We start from the raw sequence: 12,181 nt of genomic DNA, 5'->3' as shown, positions 1-12,181 counted from the left end.
GAGCACCGAGCAGGGAAACTGGTCGAGCTCAGTGGGGCCCCTCTCTGCAGGACGCATTGGGGTGAATTCTCCATCCACGCGCATTTCCCAATGGGATAGTGAATAGAAAAATCACACACTTGAGTGATTGGAATGCACTTACTTCTCTTTGATGTGGTATGATGATTTGTGGTGTGGAGGGTGGGGTGGCCAGTCGTGGCCTGCCCGCTCAAAATGGTTGCCCTAAATGTGGTTCCCTTGGGAATTCTCATATTCCACGCATGGCAAGGGATGCTGAATTGCTTTGCGACTTGTGCTCCCAAGGGGATCATAAATCAGTAGCAATTCTCCTCCGGCAGGAGAAGTCTCTCAAATGGAGAATCTCACCCATTGTCTTTGGTAAGCTGAGGCGCAGAATCAGATGTCATAAGGCAAGGGAGAAAGCAGCAAGGACAAGTACAGGACTTTTGAGTGGCAGTGTGGCAGGAGCCAAGGCTGTAAATAGGGTAGATTGAAGCCCCTGAATATGGCTGGAGGCAGGAATTGGAATAGGAAACTTAGTCAGACCAACTACGAGCACCTCTGAGTCTGAGAAACCTCATAGAGAGAGAGAGAGACCGGGAATGCAGACAGGAGCTGGAGCAGCAGTTCAGACTCGGGAGTCACTGTGTTGAGGGATCCAGGCTACAGATGAGACAGAATCTGGTGCAGATTCAAAGGGTCCCTATGGGGGATCTCCCTATTACAACGGTCCCGGGGAGTGGGGGGGGAGAGGGCATGGGAGGGTGTCTGGAGGGGGTGTGGGGAGGCAGTGCATTGCTGTGGGCGGGTGACCCTCGAATGGGCTTGGGTGATCTCTACCAGCATGGCCCTGGCATGGTGGATGTCGCGGTAGGCCAAGAGGGCAACCATTGCCCCTGTGGCCCACTGTGAGGTCCACTACACCAGGACCATACTAATAGAGACCACAGGTGATCCATGCCAACTTGATTCCTGGCTACAGGGCCAGGAGAATCATGGGAGGTCGGATCATAGGGTGCCGGTTCCGCTAATTAGATGCAATGGGTCATTAAGACCCATTGGCATTTATTTACATGCTCCCACTGGCCTGTGGCATGGACCTCATTCCCATCGACATCGGGGGTTGGAGCATCGAGTTCAGGCGTCGATCCTAATTTTTTGCCAATGTCTGACTCTCTGTCCCATCGGCGAATGCATTCCGGGCATCCCGGAATGGAGAATCCCGCCCATAGTCTCCCAAATGGAGGGTTTTGCCCCAGTGCTAATCAGCGCTTGGTTGAGGCCTTGCCGGTGATTCCCGGAGATCGGGTAAATGCTGCAATGGCATGCCTAATGAGCCTAATGGCTCGGGATCATTACTGTATCATGCCCAGTGAGGGAATGATCCAGATCCTGCTGGATGCCATGAGTCATGAAACACGCGGTCAACTCTGTGTCTGGCTGAAGCCCAGTTTGGGCCTCTTATGGGATTCACCGATCGTGAATTGGATACAGACCTGGCTCGGTCATAAAAGACAGAGTGTAGCAGTGGAAGAGTGAGTTTCTGAATGGAGGGCTGTGACTAGTGGCATTCCTCAAGGATCAGTGTTGGGACCTTTGATGTTTGGAATATATATAAATGATTTGGAGGAAAATGTAACTGGTTTGATGAGTAAGTTTGCGGACAACGCAAAAGTTGGTGGAATTGCGGATGGTGATGAGACTGTCAGAGGATACAGCAGGATATAGATCAGTTGGAGACTTGGGTGGAGAGATGGCAGATGGAGTTTAATCCAGACAAATGTGAGGTAATGCATTTTGCAAGGTATAATACCGATGGGACATATACTGTAAATGGCAGAATCGTTAAGAGTATTGATAGGCAGAGGAATCTGAGAATATCACTTTAAGAAATGTTTGTCTGCTCAAGTGGCTGCAGTGATGTCAGAGTGTGGGTGGAGCTGAGCTTTGGCTCTGCTTTTTAGTTTTGCTTTGAGGAAAAGCTTGGGTGTGTCTGTGTTTTAGTTTCGTTTTAGTGTTGGAGCTGCAGCCAGCCACAGAAGGTGTAATTTTGGTCTCTCTGCAATCTAAAGACTATCTCTAGATCATTTGGTGAATTCAGAGTGATAAACTGCTCTCAGCAGAGAATTTAAACCTGATGTGCTTCTTTTAAAAGAGTTTTTTTGTCTTATGGATGTTAAAACAAAAGTTTAAGGATTACTTAGAGTGTTGTATTCTTTGGGGGTTGTATTTGAATTGATGATTGCTAAGATGTTCAGTGTATGTTTTAAAAAGATGAACTGAGTTCATAGAATAAACATTGTTTTGCTTTAAAAATACTTTCAGATTTCTGCTCCACCACACCTGTAGAGTGGGCCATGTGCTCCCCATACCACAATCTAGTAAAGGTCGTGGGTCAGGTGAACTCCATGATATACTTTGGAGTTCTCTAAACCCTGGCCCATAACAGTACACAGGCCACTGAAAGTGGCAACGCAGGTGGAGAAGATAGTCAAGAAGGCATACAGCATGCTTGCCCACATCGGCCGGGGCATTGAGTAAACAAATCGGCAAGTCATGTTGCAGCTTTATGGAACCTTAGTTAGGCCGGACTTGAAATATAGTGTTCAATTCTGGTTGCCACACTACCAGATGGATGTGGAGGCTTTGGAGAGGGTACAGAAAAAATTTAGGAGGATGTTGTCTGGTATGGAGGGCATTAGCTATGAGGAGAGGTTGTGGAAACTTTGTTTGTTCTCACTGGAACGATGGGGGTTGAGGGGTGACCTTACAGAAGTCTACAAGTTTATGAGGGGCATGGATAGAGTGGATAGTCAGAAGCTTTTTCCCAGGTCGAAGAGTCAATAACTCAATGGCATAGGTTTAAGGTACAAGGGGCAAGGTTGAAGGAGATGTACGAGGCAAGTTATTTTACACAGAGGGTGATTGGAGTCTGGAACCCGATGCCGGGGGAGGTAGTGGAAGCAGATACAATGGTGACTTTCAAGAGGTATCTTGACAAATACATGAATAGGATGGGAATAGAGGGATATGGTCCACTGAAGGTAGGACGTTTTAGTTCAGATGGGCAGCATGGCTGGTGCAGGCTTGGAGAGCTGAAGGGCCTGTTCCTGTGCTATAATTTTCTTTGTTCTTTGTGCCCAGCTCCCCACCAGGTGCAACACGGTGGCTGTATCCTGCCCAATATATCCAATTTCTTTCAAATTGATTTTTCAGGATTTCAGCATCCTTCATAGCTGTCACCATGTTGGTTGTGACTAACTGAAGAATGATTACTGAGGCAATGGTATGTTTGAACAATAACTGGTTTAGTGGATAAACATAACCTTATTCAGATATACGTAACTAGGTGTCTCGATGGGTCATGTGTCGCTTACATCATCATGTGGGCGGTTCCCCAGTCAAAAACATTAACACGTTCAGTTTTAATCACCCTAATACTACAATCCACAAGGTTAAAATTGTGCTTCCAATTCCTGAGTCTAAATGATTTCTGTAAATTACAAACACCACTATCCACCACCTGTCAGTCTGGGTAACTAACTTTAAAGCCTACTGTCTGTTTCTCCTCTGCATTACCCTCACAAAAATGTACCACTTTCCATAAGGCATTTCAGGAAACTGACCTAACCCCTCCAAGCCATTTACCCCAGATCTCGCCCTATCTCACTACTGCCTTGTTTCAAATATGGATAAGGAGCTGAATTCGAGGTAAGTGAGAGTGATTCCCTTAACATCAGGCCTGTTGTTGGGGGGGGGTCCGACTCTGGGGGAGGCCTCCGATGCGGCCTGGCCGGCGATCGGGGTCCACTGATCAGCGGGCCAGCCTCTCTGACTGGTGGCCTCCTTTCATCTGCACCGGCCCCTGTAGTCCTGCGTCATGTTGCGTCGGGGCCGGCGAGTTGAAGGAAGCTACTGCGCATGCGCGCGTTGGCGCTGGTGCCACTGTGCATGTGCGGATCCCGCGGCACCTAGTTCGCGTGGGGATCAGCAGCTGGAACGGTGTGAACCGCTCCAGTGCCGTGCATCAAGATTGCCTATAATTAATATAAATATTGACCCTGGAGTAAGTGCAGGACAAATTCACAAAAATGATACCTAGACTGAAAGGGTTGAATTATGAGGGCAGGTTGGGCATTTTCAGCTTGAGAATGTAAAATCAGAGGTGGTCTAATTAAGGACAGGATTAAATGACTTGATGCGATTCATCGTATGAGACACTATTTCTTCTGCTGGAGGTCCAGAACATGAGGCATATCCTTATTGTTGGAACTGGGCCATTCAGGAGTGATGGCAGGGAATTCTACTTCATGCAAAGGATAGTGGAAATCTCGAACTCTCTCTCAAAAACCTGTTGAATATTGAGACTGAGATATCTTTGGGCAAATTTATTAAGGGAACTGGAACAAAGGTGGGTAACTGGAATTAAGCTACAGATCAGCCATGATCTAACTGAATCATAGAACCAATACAAGGGACTGACCGGTCAACTCATCCTCCAATATCTCACAACGTTGGCCAATCTCAACAGCCAAAGACCTGAGATTACAGGCGGGATTTACACACCAACCTGCCACGTGTATTTCGGTGGCGGAAGCGGCTCGCCAGTGGGATTTACCGACCCCGCCGGAAACCCGTGCGCCGGCGTGGGACTGGATATCCCGCCAGCGCAAACAGCTGGTACTGGCGAATGTTTTTCTGCCATTCATGTTAAGATGACCATTGTGTAGTTGCCTGGATTAGATCTGTCGATGTTGTTGGTTCCTGAATCATTGACAGCAAAGGCTTTCAACAAAGAGTATTTTATTCACTTGCCTACCAGCTACTTCAACACCTGTGCTCTGCTCATGCTCCCGGGGTAACTCTCGTCTGCCTGCTATTTGACCTCTTATGTAGCCGGGTCATCACATTCTCATGCGGTCTACGGGATCTAATTCCTTTTAGTTTCCTTTTGACGAGTGTTTCCTTTGTCTTCCCCAGTCCTCTGGCACAAAGTCATGCTCAGCAAAACCTGAAATATATTTCTATGGCCTCTGGAATTTTCTCCCTCAACTCGTTCAGGATCAAAGCTGTATCCTATTTGACCCAGGTTTTGTCTACCCTTAGCTTAATCAACTTATCAAAACCTTTTCTTTTGTCGACCACAAGATCACATATCTCACCCTCAACTATTCCATGATTCACCTTCTTCCCTATACCATTCCCTTTGTTCAAAGCCACTACAAAGAATTTATTAAACATCTCTGCCATTTTATAATCACATCTACAAATCCTCTCAGGGATTCTGGGCAGGGTTCTGTGATCACGTTTCTCGACGGCGTCAACACGGCCTCAGGATCAGCAAATCTGGCCCCTACAGGAGGCCAGCACGGCACTGGAGCAGTTCACGCCTCTGCAGCTGCTGATCCCGGCGTGGACTGAGCGCGGCGGGATCCGCGCATGCGTAGTGGCACCGGCGCTAATGCTCACATGCGCAGTGGCTTCCTACAACGCGCCGGCCCCGATGCAACATGGCACAGGACTACAGGGGCCGGCGCAGAAGACAGGAGGCCACCAGCCAGAGAGACCGGCCCACCGATCAGTGGGCCCCGATCGCCGGCCAGGCCACATCAGAGGTCTCCCCCGGGGTCGGACCCCCCCTCCACCCCGCCCACCCCCCGACAGGTGTCCCCCTGACCCTTCCACGCCAAGTTCACGCTGGCTGAGCAGCAGGTGTGGACTGCGCCGGCGGGACTCGGTGTTTTTACGACAGCCGCTCCGGGCCGAGAGTCGGTGGGCCGGCTGCGTAGAACGGCCCCCGACTGGCACCGTACCAACCACACCCTGCTGGAGAATCACGTGCTGGCGCGGGGCAGCGTGGTGCAATTCGCGCCGGTCACGGGAATTCTCCGGCCCGGCCCCAGGCTGAGAGAATCCCGCCCACTATCTCCCTTTTAACTATTTTCTATTTATGGATATATTTGTAAAATACTTTTCGTTTATTTTGATGTTTTTTAATTTATTTTCCTCTATTCCCGCTTAAATAAATCTCATTCAACATCTTTACTCTTTTTATATTAGAATCCATAGAATCCGGTCAGTGCTGAAGGAGGCCACTCGGCCCTTCGAGTCTTCACTGACCTTCCAAAAGAGAACCCTACCCAGACCCACTTCCCCGCCCTATCCCCATGACCCCGTAACCCTACCTAACCTGCACTTCTTTGGACTGTGGGAGGAAACCGGAGCACCCGGAGGGAACCCACGCAGACACCAGGAGAAAGTGCAAACGCCACACAGACAGTCATCCGAGGCTGGAATTGAGCCCGGGTTCCTGGCATTGTGAGGCAGCAGTGCTAGCGACTGTGCTTCCCATATTGGTTTATTATTATTGATACCGTCTTCATATTATTGATATCATCTCCAGAGGTCCGCTTGTTCAATTTTAACTTGTTTCTAATTTCGTTCTCCATCCATGACAACCTAGGTTGCAATTCGTTCCCTCCTCCACCTCTAGAATATTCTTCCTCTATACCTCTTTAGTCTCTTTTGAAAAAAATATATCAAGCTGTTGCTGATCAGGTGTTCTTCTGTGTCCCGCATCCTTAAATTTAAGTTATTCATAATTATCTACCCTAATGAGCATTCTGGATGTCTGAGACACTTTGGTTCCTCATTTGCGGGGTTGCTAATTACAGCCTGTAACTTATACAGCTGTTTAATCCTGATAAATCCCTTCTCTGGTCTCCATTGGCAGGCCATGAATTTTGTTTCGGAATCTGAATATTTGATGTTGAATTGCATTATTTATCTTAAAGCTATTTCAACTTTGTGTCAAAACCTTATTTGAAATTGTTATATACTGTAATTTGAAGTTACAAATGCATTATTAAGTTTTTACTTTCGCGCAATGGAACTCGGCCTCCTTGCTACCAAACACACGAATGTTAAATGTATCGATCTGGATAGCCTTATGGTGTAATATAGTTAATGCCTTCTGAGTGAGTGTGATTATGCTTAATTTCTACTGCGCCTATTTGTAATCTTATTAAATGGTGCGGTTGTTCATGCCCTGCTGATAGCTAAGCACAAAATTACGAGTTATTACACTGCCAAGTTATTTTATCGTCAGTTTGCTCGGAGCTCAAGCCAGAAACAAACATCATTAAAACTCCCTGGCTAGCCCATGTAGTCTGAGAGTATTGATAATTAACTGCTTGATTGCATTGCAAGGATCTCAGAACCATTATTGCCGTGTTATAGCGTCTGCCATAATGAAACCAGACCTTATAGTCCTCAGGCAGTGAGCCAATTGTCCTATTTTTTTGCTTTATTATTAATTTAAAGAAAAATTATGGCCCACACTCATCCTTGTAACACCCTGTAACTCTTATTGGACCTTTTTGTGACTTTTCCGAAGGTAAGTTCTCCTTTCTCTTGGACTTCTTGCCAAAGCCACAATTACTGAACACATTTAAATATAGTTTATTTTTTTCTTGGTGATGAAGAGTACTTGCACTCACTTTCTTCATTGACACATCATAAACTCTGTTCTGACTAAACTAAATATTATTTTATTCCACTAATTAGGTATTTTAATGCCTGCACAGCTGTTGCACATGGTCAATCCTCAGTTGTTTGCCATTGTTAACTGCATCTGCCAAGCAGTTACATCTTCACATTAATTCCAGCTGTGATAAAACACCTTAATGTGATATTAATTTCTTTCTATTCCATAATGAGTGTCATCCTGTGATGGTTGTACTTCAGCCTAATTTTTTTTAACCTGTTTGCAGTTTCAGCTGCTTCGGGCAATAATATTTATCTTTTGAGATTAATGCTTGTAACTCTTGATATGATTGCTGACTTCAGTCTGTTTTCTGCTCATCTTTAATTGTTGCTGTGCACTCTATCTGCAAGACAGTGATCACACAAACTTTTCATTCTTGCCTCTGTCCAAAAACACCTCCTGTAACTTGACTCACCTAAACTATGTGCTGAACTTTAATCTGTTTAATCTAACGGATTAAACAATCTAACGGTTGTTACATTATGACCCAAGGTTTTGACCTAAAGAAAGCATTTGTAAGAACTAGAAGGCTGGAAACTGATGAAGCCTGTGAGGAATATAAGGAAAGTAGGCAGGAACTTTTGGGCCTCACGGTAGCATGGTGGTTAGCATCAATGCTTCACAGCTCCAGGGTCCCAGGTTCGATTCCCGGCTGGGTCACTGTCTGTGTGGAGTCTGCACGTCCTCCCCGTGTGTGCGTGGGTTTCCTCCGGGTGCTCCGGTTTCCTCCCACAGTCCAAAGATGTGCAGGTTAGGTGGATTGGCCATGCTAAATTGCCCGTAGTTTAAGGTTAATGGGGGGATTGTTGGGTTACATGGGTTTAAGTAGGGTGATCATTGCTCGGCACAACATCGAGGGCCGAAGGGCCTGTTCTGTGCTGTACTGTTCTATGTCTATGTCTAACTTCAGCAAGGAGTCAGGAGGGCTAAACTAAACTAAAAAGTCATTGGCAAACAGGATTAAGGAAAAGCTCAAGGGTTTGAGCAAGAGGGTAGCCAGGGAAAGAGTTGGCCCACTCAAGGACAGGGGGGAGAATCTGTGCGTGTAGTCAGAGGAAATAGGCAAGGTACTAAATGAGTACTTTGTGGCAGTATTCACCAAAGAGAAGGACACGGTGAATGATGAGTCTGGGGAAGGATGTGTAGATAGTCTGGGTTCGCATTGAGATCAAAGATGTTGTCTACATGGACTTCAGTAAGACCTTTGACAAGGTCCCTCATGGCAGACTGGTACAGAAGGTTAAGTCACACAGGATCAGAGGTGTGGTGGTGAGATGGTTACAGAACTGGCTCGGTCATAGGAGACAGAAGATAGCATTGGAAGGGTGCTTTTGTGAATGGAAGGCTGTGACGAGTGGTGTCCCACAGGGATCAGAGCTGGGACCTTTGCTGTTTGTAGTATATATAAATGATTTGGAGGAAAATGTAACTGGACTGATTAGTACGTTTGCAGAAGACACAAAGGTTGCTGGAATTGCGGATAGCGATGAGGACTGTCAGAGGATACGGCAGGATATAGATCGGTTAGAGACGTGGGTGGAGAGATGGCAAATGGAGTTTAATCCAGACAATTGTGAGGTAATGCATTTTGGAAGGTCTAATACAGGTGGGCAAAATACAGTGAATGGCAAACTCCTCAAGAGTATTGACAGGCAGAGGGATCTGGGTGTACAGGTACACAGGTCACAGAAAGTGGCAGTGCAGGTGGAAAAGGTAGTCAAGAAGGCATACGGCATGCTTGCCTTCATCGGACGGGGCATTGAGTATAAAAATTGGCAAGTCATGCTGCAGCTGTATACAACCTTAGTTAGGCCACACTTGGAATATAGTGTTTAATTCTGGTCGCCACACTACCAGAAGGATGTGGAGGCTTTGGAGAAGGTACATAAGATATTTACCACAATGTTGCCTGATAAGAAGGGCATTAGCTATGAGGAGAGGTTGGATAAACTCGGTTTGTTCTCACTGGAATGACGGAGGTTGAGGGGCGACCTGATAGAAATCTACAAAATTATGAGGGGCATGGGCAGAGTGGGTGTGATGAAGCTTTTCCCAGGGTGCAAGAGTCAGTTACTAGGGGACATAGGTTTAAGGTGCAAGGGGCAAAATTTAGAGGAGATGTATGAGAGAGCTTTTTTACACCGAGGGTAGTGGGTGCCTGGAACTCGCTGCCAAAGAAGGTGGTGGAAGCTGGTACCATAGTGGTGTTTAAGAGGCATCTTGACAAATGCATGAATAGCATGGGAATAGAGGGATAACGGTCCCAGAAGTGGAAAAAGGTTTTAGATTAGACAGGCAGTATGGTCGAGGCAAGCTTGGAGGGCCAAAAGGCCTATTCCTGTGCGGTACTTTTCTTTGTTCTTTGTTCTAGGGTGTGTATAAAGTTACAGTTATTTTAATACATGGTTTGTTGTTGTTCAAACCTAGTGGTCACCAATCACTCGGATACTGCATTGGCGATGAGGACCATTGAAGCACCTTCGAATTGCCACATAAAAGAGGAAACAGACCTCATGTTCAGGTAATTCAAGTCAAGCCAGTCGACAACCAGTGAGCCACCAACACGCCTCTTTGGTTTTAAGCTCTAGAGCACATTTTTCTGCACTTTCCATAGCGAGAGTATGGACGCGGGGGCACAGCCTTAGAATAAAAGGGAGTCACTTTAGAACAGAGATGAGGAGAAATTTCTTCAGCCAGAGAGTGGTAGGTCTGTGGAATTCATTGCCACAGAGGGTGGTGGAGGCCGGGACATTGAGTGTCTTTAAGACAGAAATTGATAAATTCTTGATTTCTCGAGGAATTAAGGGCTATGGGGAGAGAGCGGGTAAATGGAGTTGAAATCAACCATGATTGAATGGTGGAGTGGACTCGATGGGCCGAATGGCCTTACTTCCACTCCTATGTCTTATGGTCTTATGGAGAGTAACCTCCAGTGCCTTCTTCGAGATTATCTCGGAATCTGTCAACGGTTTCCAATATTTTGCAGTGTTATTTATTCCACATACTAGACGGTCTTTTAACATGCCATTAAGGTTGGGTCCATATCTGCTAGTGATCTGTTATTTGCCTTAATCTGGCCACAAAGGCTGCAATGGCTTTTCCAAGGGCTCTTATACTGTAATTGTCAGGTGAATTGGACATTTTGAATTCTCCCTCAGTGTACCCGAACAGGTGCTGGAGTGTAGCAAATAGAGAATATTCACAGTCCTTCATTGCAGCGTTAATGTAAGCCTACTTGTGAGAATAATAAGGAGATTATTATATAGATCCTGAAGCTACACTGAGATTCTATAGGGCCAGACATATGCCTTATTCATTGCATGAAAAAGTGGAGACCAAGTTCAGGTGATTAGAGGATTTGGGCATCATCAAGCCCGTACAAGTTATTGAGTGGGCAGCACCCATTGTTTCTGTAGTTAAAACTGACAAGACCATTCACATCTGCAGAGACTACAAGTTGACGGTAAACCAGGCAGCAAAATTAACAGGCGCCTAGAGGCTTTTCACAGTAACTTCATTGCAGTGTTAATGTAAGCCTACTTGTGACAGTAAAGATTATTTATTTATTTTATTTATTTTTAGACAGGTACCCCATCCCCAAAATAGAGGACCTGCATGCGAAGTTGGCTGAGCATCTAACATACACCAAGTTAGACATGAGTCATGCTTGCCAACAATTGGAATTGGATGATGCTTCCAGAGAATTTGTTAACATTAATACTCGCAAAGGGCTACATCTGAATACTTAATTACCATTTGGGGTCTCGTCAGCTTGTGCCATTTTTCAACATACTGTAGCGTGTCTGCTGCAGGTTTTACCAAAAGTAATCATTTACTTAGATAGTGTGTTGATAATGGGAGCCACAGAGGAGCCTTTATCCAACCTGGAGGAGAAAGATTCCAAAATGCTGAAGTGCGGTTAAAGGAAGAGAAGTGCACTGTTCAAATGAATGGGGTAGCTTATCTAAGCTATAGAGTGGATGGAAAGGGCTACATCCAATGCAAGATGAAGTAAGGGCTATTAAAGAAACACCAGCCCCAAGGAATACATCAGAGCCAAAATCTTTCGGCGGAATGGTAAATTACTATGGGTTGTTCATACCTAAGTTAATGCTAGCACCCCTGCATACACTATTGAAAAATACCAGAAATGGTATGGAAAACACCGCAGAAGGAAGTATTCAAGAAAGTGAAACAAGCCCTTCAATCTATGTGTTTACTTATCCATTTGATCCTTCTAAAGAAATAATACTCACTTGCTATACGTCACCATATGGAGTTGCGCTATTTTGTTACATACAATGAATGATGGGATATAAAGATCCATTGGCTATATTTCAAGGACCCTCATTAATGCAGAGAGGGGATATTCACATATCGAGAAGGAGGACCTATCCATCATCTACGGTATCAGAAAATTTCATCAGTGCACTTATGGGCGGCACTTCACAGGCATCACCAATCATAACCTTTACTTGGGCTTTTCAAGGAAGACAAAGCAATCGCCCCCAATTGCGTCTGCAAAAATACAGCGTTAGGCTTTGCTATTGGCTGCTTGCGAATACACTAGCCAACATGAGCCAATGGCACACATCACCAATGCAGATGCCTTAAGTTGTCTTCCATTACCAGAAA

This window comes from Scyliorhinus canicula, chromosome 15, assembly GCF_902713615.1.
Source record: "Scyliorhinus canicula chromosome 15, sScyCan1.1, whole genome shotgun sequence".
Classification (NCBI taxonomy): Eukaryota; Metazoa; Chordata; class Chondrichthyes; order Carcharhiniformes; family Scyliorhinidae; genus Scyliorhinus; species Scyliorhinus canicula.
The sequence above is the reverse complement of the archived record's forward strand: the minus strand, read 5'-3'. Positions refer to the sequence as shown.